Here is a 12623-nt window from a genome sequence, read left to right on the forward strand (position 1 = left end):
AATTTGTAATTAATTGGCTATTCTGCTGTCTTCATTATTATTCTGGAAGACCCTGAGGGAAGGAGTAGATTTGTGTCCTCCCAAATTGCTGTGGCCCCAGCACCTAACAGAGCGAGAGGCATACAGTAAACACTTAATGAATATCAGTTAAATGAATGGATAAATCGACCAATTAATCCAGCACTTCTTGTGGCAAGGCATCATGTCTAATTGGTGGGTAAATATATAATTATTGTTTTTGATATCTACCTCTAAGGGACTTAAAGTAGTTTGGCAGCTAAACTTTGATACAAAAGTAATTAATCATATTTGATAGTTTACACTATCTCCCTCCATTTTCTCTCATTTATTAGCAATTTTTAATCTTTGTCCGTCTTCATACTGTGACACTAAATGATTTCCTATTTGTCAAATACAGTGTTTTGAATTTTCTTAATTTGCTTGTAGCACTGGGCTCAAAGAATCCAATCTTCCTTTGAACTTTTCCTTTTTGGTCTCAAGACACTGCACTAGACTCTGATGTCTACCTCCTTCACTGCTGTGTAGTCATACAGCCTCCACCACCATTAGCATTGTTCAATATTCCCGTCCAACACATGGGTGCTCCCTCTTTTCTTTTTCTACACTGTATGTTCTTTAAAGTGTTTCCTAGGCTAATATTTCTATTCATAATTTAAGTTGGGTAGGTAAAACCTATTTCTGTCACTAAGTATCATGCACTTGAATGCCACATAATCCTTTCAAATTCAGTATTTTTAAGACTAAAAATCACATTCTTTTTAAGTCCCCCCTTCCTTTTTAAATTTTTTTTTTCTTTTCTGTCATGGTATCAGCAGTCTCCTTGTTATCCAGCCTTGAAACTTGGTACATATCATTTTCTTCAGTTTTTTTACTTTTTCTCCTTAACACTTGCCTCTTATGGTAAAAACATGTAGATTATTTTTTATTGCCATAGTAACCACCGAGGCACTGGATTTAGTACATCCAGGTGTTGCCTTCTTAAGTCCATGTTCTACATTATATTGAATGGAGCTTCATAAACTGTGCTATTACCTGAGCCTCAGAATTCTACCGCAATGTTTATTGCTTGTGGTCTGCCTTGTTTAGCCTGGAATTTCAGGCTCTGTGAAATGCAACTGACGAAGATCTGCACTTATTTTACCCTATCGCAAATCCAACGATTTCACAACAGTGCAGCAGTCAACATATCTGATTTGGTACATTTGCTCACACTATTCTGTTTTCTAGATTATTGAATCGAAATGCAGTAAATATCTGAACTCTATCTTCATATCAAAGTCCAATTAAAGTCTAAGGATTTCTCCCTAAAGCTTCCTGAGTACTGGTGTTTTCCAAAGTGTAGGAGATATAATTTTAAATGATGTACAGAAAAGAATTAAAAGACATAAATTATTTAGTTAAAAAAAGTATTCCCTTTTCTCTTTTCTTTCATCTTTCTAATTTTATCAAGGATAAGATCTCCATTCGGTTATAGCTTGCTTTTAATATCTCTGTAACACTTGATAATGTTTCTTTTAATCGGTGAGAATGCAGGGAGATAATAGCTAAGTGCATTTGCAGTCGACATTATCAAACAAAATAACACTATTTTGTTTACATTTGTTTGTTACCTCTACTTATGGCAAAAATACAGGTTTTCCTTTAGAGTGATGATATTAAGCTTCCACTTAAATCATGTTTTACTTATATATATAAAAGAAACACCAAGTAAGTAATAATATATGTAACAATTGTTAAGAGGATAATTCTAGAAGGGGGAACATAGGAGTACATAGAAATTATAAAAGCCACTTGAATGACTACAATCAAGAATCCTCCATTACTATTTTGGCATATATATATATATACACACACACATACACATATTCATTTTTAAGCTGTGAAAGTTCAGGCACTCTTCTATGTTAACTAATAGAATCATCTCAAGAATCCCATAAGATACTATCGTTTTCTCTATTTTACAGATGAGGAAACAGAAGACATAATTTGACGAATTTTTCCTAAGAAGCAAAACTGTAGAGACAGGTTTTCAGCCTCCAGAGATTGTACTCTTAACCACAAAGCAACTCTGCCTCAGGAGAAACACATCAAGCATTAATTTGAAAATAACAAGTAGGATTTTTGTGCTCACTATCCTTCATCTATCCCTTTCCCCCAGAGGGAAAAATTTTGCTCTGATATGAAGTCAAACTCTGAAGAATCCTCCTATGAGTAACTGTATTTAGCATTGATTTCCATCTCTACAGAGAACTTGAAAAGCCTTTACTTCTAACAGTTCTTAAAACTCTGGGAGCGCTCAATCTATTGCCAATTAACTCCGGGTTCAATAACAAATAGGAAAACACCCATCTCTGCATGAATAACTTTTATAGTTTGTCCATTAGAAAATCGAGGAGCATGATGACCAAGCACAATTTGCATTTGCTTCCTCAGCAGACTGCCAGGTAGATAAACAGCCCTAAGCAGTTCAAGTGAAATATTTAGTAACTAAACAGGGAGTAGTATGAAAGCAAATTATATACACTGGAGAAATGCATCACAGAAAATGTTATGGTTGGGCTTAGTATTAGAATGTATCACCCTTACTTTTGCCTATTCGATTCTCTAAAAAAAATTAAGGAGTACTTTTCCATGGAACTGAAGTATCCTAATTTTATAATTCTTATAAATCATAATTTGACTTAAGGATTTTATAATAACCAGATATATTTTTAGCATCTATGTATCTGAGATATAGATATCATATACAATTAAGAAATATTTAAGGTTGACACTTACTCATAAACACTCCATAATTATTTTTTAAACACACTTAATATAACTAAAGTTGCTCTTTTTCTTTCGTAATTCTAGCATCTACTAATTATTGACTTAACACAGGGGCAGGTGAAATCTGGCTCATGGCCTCTTTACATAAGGTCCACAAGCTAAGAATGATTTACACATTTTTAGGTGTTATAAAAAGAGAAGAAAGAAAAAAGACTGAGACAATGACTGCATATGGCCTACAAAGCCTAAAATATTTACAATATGGCCTTTTACAGAAGAGTTTGCCAACCTCTAATCTGTCTTCTAAATTCTTCTATAACATGCTTTCAGTTTTTATTTTGCTATACAATTATTTCATTTTTCTTAAATATTCCCAATTAAATTCTAGTATCTGGTAATATTTTATCTTTCAATTTATTCTCTGTGATTCTGGTGGTCAATTAGTTAAAGTAATTTCATATTTTTATGCTGGAGATGTGCCCTTTAGGAAACGCACCCGAGGAACCACCTTCCAAGGCTTCTATCTGTACCAGATTATCAAACGTGAGACTGATACTGTCTCAAATGAGTTTGGAGGGCAGGGGGGTCGTCACTGGGGTACATTAGTGTATTTTGTTTAAGGGAGAAATGTAAGTCACTAAAACCAGAGGGCAGACAATAATATCCAGAATCCAAAGATGGCCTGCCTATGAACCATGCCTCCTGGTATATATACCCTTGTATGGTCCCTTCCTATGTTGAATTTTGGTTTCCCCTTAGTAACTAACAGATTGGAGCAGAAGTAACACCACGTTATTTCCAAAGTCATAAAAAGTCTTGTATCTTCTGCCTTGTACTCTTGGAACGCTTGCTTTTAGAATGCTTCCTCTCAAAATCCAAAACCATTCTGTAAGACTCTTTAGCCACAAAGAAAGAGTAGAAATTTAGCCCCAGTTGAAATCCTATACAACAGCCAGAATCAATTACTAGTCATTTGAGTGAGCTATCCTGGACATCTAGTCTAGTCAGAACTTCAGATGATTCCAGTATCAGCTCCCATTTTTTTTTTTTTTTTTTTTTTGCAATCACTTGAGAGATTCCAAGCAAGAATGACCCAGCAGAGCTTCTACTGCCATGAGAGATGATAATAAATTGTTCACACCATAATATTTGATTGGTTTGTCGTACAACAATAGATAATTGGAACATAATGTTCTAGTCATTTTTTGTATGTTCCTATGACAGCCCTGGAATCAACCATTTCTCCAATAAACCCTAGTTTCTATTAGTGAAGAATGATATTTAGATATTAAGATCTGAGTGTTAGATGATCTCATTGTAATAATAGGGTTTTACTTTAAGGTTCTTTCAGAGGTCAGGACTAAAATATATAATATAGGTTATTTATGTATTTGTATATGTATTTATATTTATCTACTTGACCGTGACTTCACACTGAAAAACTAATTCTAAACCAAGCACACAGATATTACTGTAGCTATTTCCTTTACCATATTCATAATTCTCATTTCTGAAAAATTTTCTCTTATTTGATCAATTATTCATACTTTATATACCAACTAATGCTGAAGGAAACTTTGCCTCCTTCAGTGTATATGCCTTTCTTACTCTACTCAGGTTTTAACTCATACCCAGCAAAGACACTAATGCTACATCTATCTACTATATGAGTTCCAGCCTCTGCTGCCCTACTAATGACTTTTGGAAAGAATAGAAAAGGATGGAAGGAAGGAAGGAAGGAAGGGAAGGAGACAAAGGAGGAAGGAAAGAAGGAAAATCTATGAAATGAAAATGCTAGTAAAAAACACAATATTAAAGATAAAAAAATCTTTGCTGGCTTTATAAGTAAACTGCACAGAACTTAAGAAATACTCAGTACACTTAAAGAAAGGTCAATATATTTTATTCAAAGTAAAACACAGTTAAAGAAAATAATAGAACTGTGAGACAATAGTAGACTTGTAATTGAAGCTTCAAATAGAGAAAAAGAGAGAGATAATGGGGCAGAAATAATATTAAAAGAGATAAAGGGAAAGTATTTTTCAAAATTAATGGAAGATAACAAACTACAAATCCAAGCAGCCCAGAGAACACCAACCATGAAAAATAAACTAAAGCACACTTTGACATCATAGTCAAACTGCTAGAAAACCAAAGCCAAGGAGAAAATCCTGATGGCAGCCAGAGATAAAAGTAACATAGAGAGAGAAACAAAGATAAGAATTGAATTGGACTTTTTATCTGAAACAATGCAAACCAGAGATAATGGAACATCTTTAAAACCCTAAATTAAATAGAAGCTATCCACCTAGAACTCTATATCCAATGAAAATATCTTGCAAAGTTGAAAATGAAAAAAGACTTTTTCAGAGAAACAAAAGATAAAACTATTTAAAATAGAACTTTATTACATTATAACAAATCTTAAAGAATTTCCTTCAGGCAAAAGGAGTACACTATCAAGTAGAAATCTGAATCTACACAAATAAATGAAATTTACCAGAAATGGTAAAGTTAAGGGTAAACATGAAAGATATTTTTTTACTTACATTTACTTTAAAAGTTACTTGACTCTCTAAAGCAAAAGTATTAACAATATATATTTTGGTTTATAGCCAAAGGATATGAGAGGAAAAGGAAGAATACTGTAGTAAGTTTCTTATACTATACATAAAATGCTATAATACCTGAAAATAGTAATAACTTAAAGATGCATATTGTAAGTCCTCCCTAATCAATATAAATAAAAGCCTGGGAAAATGTTAAGCTTTTTACACTTATGAATGCAGATGCATAAGTTAAAAACATATTTTAGCAAATTAAATCCAAAATATACTTTAAAAATGTTACTAGTGGAGCACATTTAAAAAATGAAAGGATACTCAATATTAGGAAATCTTTTAACGTAAATTTCATGGGTGAAAAACATTATGACCATCTCTTATAGATAGAAAAGATATTTGATAAAAATTAAAATTCAAATTTTAAATATTCAAGCCCTTCATAAAACTGAAACACAAAGGTAGTTCATTAACATCATAGAATGTTATTTTAACATCATTGAATGTTATTATATTTTATCTTAAACCTGCGAACTGTTGAACTGGAAACATTGCATTAAGAGACAGAAATAGACTAGTATAGTTACTGCCTTGATCTTACGTAGTTTTGAAAGCACATATCAGTAAAATTATAAAAAAATAAGTCAGCATAATTAATACTCTCAGATGAAAAAATAATCTATTTGTTAAGGAAAAACAATATTTTAAGAAAAAATGACAAATATTTTAAGAAAAAATGACATTAAAAATTGACCAATTTCATTATGCATATGTAAATAATAGTTTCCATATAAAACAAAAGGGAAAACTGAAAATATAATATAAATAAAATTCCTACTTGTAAGACAAGTAAATACATAAAATGTAAAAAATACAGAAAATACATAGAAATTATTACCTTTAATAAATTTGTTAATTTTTTTCTAAAAATTCTTATGAATTTAATAAACTCAAAGCTATAAAAATCTTAAAAAATAGTCTTGATTAGGAAAGAAGTATTTTTCTACAAAATGTTAAAATATTTTATAAAGTTATAATAAAAAAAGTATGTTGTTGATGTGAAAACAAAGAGAGATTACTAAAATAAGATAGGAGATAGAGAAAAAAGCAAAGTATATGAGTAGAGTATATGATAAAATTTTTATTACTTTCATTTTAAATCAGGAATTATGAGTCTTTTTCAATTAGATGGTAAAGAGACAAATGAGCAACTATTTGAGAACTGTAAATATATATACAGTATGCTCACAGATAAATATTTGAAATAAAAGTAAATTCCATAAATATTAAAATGATCCATTGAAATGAACTCACAAAATATAAAGAAATTATGTAATGTAAGAGAGTGAAAACTTTTCTAAGTGTGATAGTAATGCCAGAACTCTAATGAGGAAATGTTAGAATTGACCATGTGTTTAAAATATCTTTACAGCAAATTAAAGTAAATAAACAAACATATAACAGGCAAATAAACCAATAGGAAAATGTTGCTATATGTACCAAAAGATTGTATTTCTTAATACATAGAATATTCCTACACAGCGATAAAAAATGCACAAATACCTAATAGAAAAAATAGCAAAGGATGTGAACAGGCAATTCAAATGAATAATATCGAACATATATAAACTATGTTACCTCAATATAAAAAATGACTTAAAACTATTTTTACATCATTATATTGGGAAATACCAATGAAATAATGTGTAGGGGAGTGGATATTTTCATATGCAACTATCATATTATAGTTTTGTGTAACTCTAGAGGTGTTATGAAACCAAAAGCTTTAAGACATTTCTTTATACCTCAAAATTCTAATTTTAGGAATATTCCTTCCTAGCCAATTGGAGAAGCGCAAAAAATGTAAGTAAATAGTAAAAGCTACTTATAAAAGAAATTCTTCTTAGCTATATTTCCTCTCACACAATCATAGGTCTTTCAAGAATATGGGGAAAGGAAGTATTTATACATATAATTTTGATGCTACAAATTTATTTGGGCTGAAAAATCTCATAAATTTTTTATTCCACTTTTAGGTACTATACTCCTCTAGCCTCCTACATTCCCATATGTACCTGTTGTGACTATACAACTGTAGGTATGTGAATGTTGGAATGTGAAAAGCCCCTGACATAATTTCAAGTATATAAGCATTATTGAATTGTATTGGTTCTTTATCGAATTGTTGTTCCTTTCACCTTGAATGTCTAAGATGGATTTCAAGCAAATGCAGCAACAAATCAACTACTCTTCCTTGGAAAAGATGGATGTTTTGCCTATTGTCAATCTCTAAGTTCCATTATCTTTTCTTTCTCTTTGTATGAACTTTGAGTACCTGTTTTAGGCATTTTATCTGTATCTTTTATAGTTTCAGTATCCTGAGTATTCTAAAATAAATTTAATAGAGAAGATGGACTGTGGATTTGGGGATGCCCGTTTTCCCACAGTTAGTAAGCAGCATGTGTGATTATAAGCACCATCATATATCAAAATCCTATCAGATAGTCTGATCTGCTGTACAGGTTGTCTGAGGCTGCTGGTGATAGGACTTTGGACAGACTCGGACAGTCTCCCTGACCCTCACAGTCTTAATGTAAGATGATGAATTTGATTGCAATAGATGGCTTTTGTAAATCTCTTTCAATTCAAAATCAATGCCGTGGTTAACACATGGACTTTGAATCAGATAGACCTTTATTTGGTATCCAAGTTCCATTATTTAATAGCTGTGTAACCTTGAGAAATTATTTAACTTCAATCACTTCAGCTCTAAAATAAGTATAAGAGACTAACATAGGCAAATTTGACTAAGAATGCATGTAAAATATGTATCCCAGTGCCTGATGCCTGAATGAAATAGTGCTCATCTTTGATTTTCCAGCATTTGCACCCCTTTATTAATATTTAAGAAATGTCCTACTTTATGATTCTTACAACACCTCTCACAATAGAAACCAGCTACCAGTTTTTCTTGTCTCCCTTGCAGATTTGCACAAGTTTGTGTAATAGATGTTGCTAATCACGTCACTGAAGCTTGTCCTGTCTAGAGGTTGTGATCATAAATGATATGAGGGGATAAGCAGAGACATAAATTCTTCATCCTATCTTAATATATTAACCAGCAATAAGTCTTGTGTTTCAAATTAATCATGTAATATCTCCATAGAATTATATTTTACATTAAAATGTATGATGAAGAATGGTACAATATAAACAAATTATATGTAACTTTTAAAAATTGCATTAAGAATAGATACTGCTAATAAAATTATGCTTTTGTCAAATGATCTACTTTGACACATATACTGTGGTAATCAATGTCCTCAAAGTTTTAACGGTTGAATTTAATTAGTGTAAAAATAAAATAATCAATGCCAGGTATATGGTTAATAGTTGATATTACACGTCTATATGCACTGGAGATATTGTTAACGCAAATAAGATGTTTAAACCATTAAAATGCATAGCAAGAAAAACTAATGGGGATATTTCAAGTTATAATTTGTCTATTTAATTATAAAGTGAAAGAGAATCAATCTAAACCAGTAACTGAATAGAAGAACAATTTTGTTATGAATTGCAGAGTATTATCATAATATTTCATGGGAGTACTGCTTTAGAAAAAGACTTTTTAAGCTATTTGTAGATAAGAGTATAGCCAGAAGCTGAGGTTGAACATTAGTGTTCAACAGAAGGAGATCACTTGGGTGGAAGTTACTTTTATTGCATATTCTCTTGATATCTTAATATTGACAACAGATTCAGCTGAATCTGTATAAATCTACAGATTTATTAAGAACTGTGAAATCATAAAAAGTTCTTCAAATTTATGACTATGAACTGTGAAATCATAAAAAGTTCTTCGAATTTATGATTATGAACTATAAGTTTATATGTACACTTATTTGTAAGCATATGTTGTTTGGAATAAAGTAACCTCTAATAAACTCTAGGACGTTTAATATAAATGTATTAATAATATCTTCACTTAAGATCTTTTTTACTTTAAATATCCATATTAGCTTTGCTTCCTAAATGCGTTCAAACCCCTCTCAGACCTACTGTTAATGGTCTAATACAGGTCCTTGTTATCTTTTACCTAGATCAACACCAATGCCATATAGCCAATTTCCCTAATTATTAATTATTCATTTTCAATTCCTCTTCAGGTACTATAGTTTATTGATTCTAAGTACAGTTTCTCATATTTTAAATTCTTTGAAATAAGAATTCTTCTTACAATCACTGCCAGCCAGGTGGCAGTCATGATAAGGTTATTAGTGTCTTTTCCCAAACACCAAGGGCCCTAGTATCATAAGTTGCATAAGTATCAACAACTTAAGAAAACAAAACACCTAGGAATAATAGTAAAACAACATTCCTAAAGAGAAAGTCAAAAGTAATCTAGCTTTATATGACTTCAAACCCAGCTTTTGCACACTAATGGCTTTTAGGTTTTGTTTTTTTTTTAAATCAATTCTTTAAGAAATGTTGTATTGACAACATTCTTGATGGCACAGAGGAAGGTTTAGTATGTAAAATCGTAGATGTTGACCACTCTGTTGAGAAATGACTCAACATTTGTATACTTCATATGAAGACTTTTGAAAATAACAACCATTTTATTTCCACTATAATATCCATTTTTAATGTCTGCACAAACGTGATAACTGATTAAAATCAATGTTTAACTAATTATAAAAATAGCTTTCAACAAATGTGATAATTTTAACTGATCAGGAATCATTGCTTTATTTAGTTAGGAGTCTAATTAGCAATGGGATGTTTCCTAGAGCACCTTAAAACCTTTGGTATCTTGGTTAGTAATTCAGTAATTCCTTATTACCTTTCTAATTGGTTTACATCCAATTAAAAAAAATAGCCATTCAACATCTCCCTGTTGCCTATGAAATACAGCCATAACTCAGTAGCATAATGGGGCCACTTTAGGTTGGGTTATCTAGAACAACAGTCCCCAAACCCCAGGCCGCGGACCAGTGCCAGTCCATAGTCTGTTAGGTACTGGGCTGCTCAGAAGGAGGTGAGCAGTGGGTGAGAAAGCAAAGCTTCATCTGTACTTGGAGCTGCTCTTCAGCACTAGCATCACTGACTCCACCTCAGATCATCAGGCATTAGATTCTCCTAGGAGCTCTTGTTCCTGGTACCAAAAAGGTTGGGGACCACTGATGTAGAAACAGAAACAAAGCAGAATCTTTGTGCAAGTGATTTGGTGATGCGATGCCTTCAGGTGAAACCTGTGTCTGGGAAACAGAATGGGCAGAAGAAGAATAAAGGTAAAAATGTGTGCTCAGCTGAATTCTACGTAAATTCTACATAAATGTGTATTCAGCTGATTCTATGGAGGAGCTTGTGTGGCTCTGTACTGTGTCAACGTGGTTAATTTGAAACTGTGTTCTCTAGAATCCCCTTTCCTCTATGGTTTGGGGTTTATGGTTGACCACAAGAGACATAAGCATGCATTTTGGAAGACAGAGGAAAGCAATAGACATTCTACTTGGAAGGTCAGTGAAGGGCATCAGATGCTGTTGCAGATTAATCCCTAATCTGCTGGCTTTTAGGTTTAGCAGGAGGCAGTAGCTGAGTCCATGGCAACTCCAGCTCCCATTTGATTTCCTTCTTTGGTTTCTCTAAGTCCTGGACCAGATGAATGTGCAGCTCCATGGTGCAAGTCTCCAGCTTCATCTATAGGTCAGCCACATCATTGCAGCTGGAGACAATGAGATAAAGACATGGATTTTATTTTGTGCTTGTTAGTTCTAGTCTGCCCACATGAATTCCAGTTTGCTCTTGTTCATTCTCATGTTACATCCATCTTTTCTTTCCAACTGCCATTCTGCTAATTTGGGGCAATTTCAGTTTCCTATCAGATGCAGAGGCAACAGTCTTTCATAGACTTCTTTATCCTCATTCATAATTGTATATGTCTAATACCTATGTAAAATAACTTTCTTTGTATCACTCAAAATGATTAGTTCCCTGACTAAATCCTGGATGATACAGAACCTCTAGATCGGGAATGCTACCATAGAATTGTCCCATGACAATGAGGCCAGGTTTCTTTTTCTACCCCATGTCAGACATTGGCAATGAACCACACTCCAGGAAGGGAAGAGTTACCTCCTAAGCATTTCTGGTAAAATGACTTTTGTAGATCAAGGGCAGTTATCCTAAGAAGAATACAGCAATAGATTATTGGTAGCCCACACTAACAATAGCTGGAGGATGAGTATATCATCCAAGGGAGGATATCTGAACAGGGAACTGACAGCATCTACTACAAGGTCCTAGACTTTATCCTCTATATAATTTATAGCCTTACTTCTTCATACTTTATATGAACCCTAACTCTCAATGCATTAGTCTATTTTCTTAATATTAATTGCTTTTTATACTTCAGGCCTAGATAGATTTTCTTCTCTTTCTGCCTGAAAAAATGCTATGCAATCTACTAATTTATTCTCCAATGTACCTTGCTCTGGGCTATCACATCATCCGTACATGCCTCTATTATAGTAATTATTTTATTTGCATTATGGATATGTTTCTGATTTTTAGGTTGAGTGTTTGGTAACTCCAGATTAGCTATTATTCAAAGTAGATGGGATTATCTCTAAAAGGTTAAATCGCCTTGTATCTTGGTTAATTGAAATTAGAATGTTAGCAGTATTACATTTTAAAGTCTTAATATTCAGAATGTATGTGTACATTAAGAGAATTCTAATTCAGCTATGCATGAATTACCATATTCTTATGGGGAAATTTGGGGCAAATGGAAATTAGGGGCATATGGTCTAGAGTTCTTGTAGGTTTTTGTTTTGTTTTTCTTTTTTTTTTAATTAACCTTCCACGTGAATATAGTTCAATAGACAAATTGCTTAAATTTCTGTGTGCTTATGAAAGAATATATGTAAGGTTCATTTTCTCTTCATTTTTCTGACAAGTAGTTCTAATTTCACTACTCTTTCCATATAATATATTACTAAAAGCTACTAAAAGAAAGATAAATAAGTAGAAGAAAAGGTAGAAATATATTTGAAGATTAAAACTCTTCTGACAGCTATACAGTTTGCTAATTTCTAGAAATTATGACAGATTTTAGTACCAAACTAGAATCACATTTACTCTAATTTACAGGATCAGATTTTGGAACTGGCTTCTAACTCAGTGGTTAACAGAGAGATGTTTGGGACATGGAAGCTCTATTCAGGTAATTCAAACAGAATAGCAGTTAATGAACAAATAAAGTGAGGC

This window comes from Pteropus vampyrus, unplaced genomic scaffold, assembly GCF_000151845.1.
Source record: "Pteropus vampyrus isolate Shadow unplaced genomic scaffold, Pvam_2.0 Scaffold1, whole genome shotgun sequence".
NCBI classification, from domain to species: domain Eukaryota; kingdom Metazoa; phylum Chordata; class Mammalia; order Chiroptera; family Pteropodidae; genus Pteropus; species Pteropus vampyrus.